Raw genomic sequence first — 1,830 nt, forward strand, 5'->3', positions numbered from 1 at the left:
GTTATTTCCACTCACCCACTCCCTCACGAGAGAGGCATATACCAACATGTTGTCTTTCCCTGTTTCTAATCTATGTGCATTCACGTGTGGCTCAATCTCAGGGTGAGATCAGCAGGGCACCGCAGCAGAGTGAAGGTCCTAACCTCTGCTCTGCTCTAGAACAACACTGTAATAACTATCAAACTGGGGGGGTTCAAAGGATTTAAAGGCAAAAAAAGATCCTGATGACTCTAACCAGCCTTACAGTAAGGGAAGAATTACCTTAAAGGGATAGACTGGTCATATCTGAAGTGATGTTCGGTCAATATTGTTATCAATGTGACCAGTGAGGCGCTGATCAGGCAGACTAATACCTTTGCAGCAGTGTTGTCAACTCCTCAGTAAAGAAAGCAGCTATTGGCTTTCCTAAAATACATTTAGTTTCAATTAGTTATTTGAGGCTTTAAGAAAAGAGTCGTGTTACACGGTTATCGACGGCATCGCAGCCGAGGGTGTGTCGGCAGGACGTTCGGTATCGAGGGCACAGCCCCACATCCCAAAAACACAACAAGGCTGCACCCAAAGAAACAGATGCGTTGGCTTCGGTATTGAACAGTGGGAGAAGGCGGAGATGCTTCGTCCATCTTTATTAACGTCGACCGGAGGGGCCCACATCCGCACCGGCTGCTCGTTTGAGAAGAGGAAGAATGATACGTGCTTTCAAGCCATAGTCTCCAAAAAGTCTACCATCACACTGGAAAAAGTCACGATATTTGTTGCCATTTGCAACAAAGGAGTGTAAATACCAGGTAAATATATCAACAATATTGCTAAGTTGGCAACACTGACTTGCACCCTCTGCACTACTTGCAAATACAGTGTATCTATGCTCACATATATTCATGTAGGAACTCAAACATTGAGAAAACAGCGTCAAACTAAACACAGTATCTTGCAGACATGTAAAGTTTTGATATCAGCTCATGTAGTGTTCTTTCACACTGGTATGCCATCTTTGAGTTATTTTAATAAGCCTGAAAAATAACTTAAAAAACAAAACAGGCCCTCACTTGGCTAACTATTACACTAGCCTGGATGAAGACGTTTGATCTTTCCCCATATTTCCTGCTCTGTGACTGATGTCACAGCTGATAAGGTACTACTGAGAATTATCTGCTGGAACATCATTTCAAAAATGGCCAGACTACCTCCTTAAAACATGATACATGTTTATCGTTTTTTCTACAAATCTAAAAAAAAAAAAAACAATATCAGTAGGAACACATATTTGACTACGTTTTACTAAAAGATGTCTTGTGCCAGAGTGAATTTATCTTACACTGATCCATAATTTCCATCTTCCAATGAACCTGAATGAAAACACTTTGATTAATTTCTGCTCTGGCTGTCAGTCATCGTTTCTTTTTAGTAATTTTCTCTCCTCCCTGGATGATTCGGTCCTCCCATCCCCCCACCCCAATCCGCCGCCCTCGGTCCTTTTATCCATCTTCCACTCTCTTCATCTCCCCCCTACACTCGCCAACCTCGCCTTCGTCATGTTCTCCCTCCTCTCCTCTACTTTCTGGCACGGCCCCCTTTGTTTTGCCATCCAGCAGAGGTAGTAGTGACGATGAGGAGGAGGAGGAGGAGGAGGAGGATGCACGGTGCGGTCATAGAAGAAACACGGGCATCATCGTCCCCACCATTGTCATCATCAGCCAGTTGAGGAGAGCCAAACTTGAGCTCTGTCCATTCCCATCAGGCTGCCTGACAGTCACAAACTCATCTCTTATTCACTTTACTCATCAATTATACACAGGCCAGAGGAGCCCTGAGAGGCAGGGGCGGTGG

The sequence above is a fragment of the Kryptolebias marmoratus genome, linkage group LG11 (assembly GCF_001649575.2).
Source record: "Kryptolebias marmoratus isolate JLee-2015 linkage group LG11, ASM164957v2, whole genome shotgun sequence".
Lineage (NCBI taxonomy): Eukaryota > Metazoa > Chordata > Actinopteri > Cyprinodontiformes > Rivulidae > Kryptolebias > Kryptolebias marmoratus.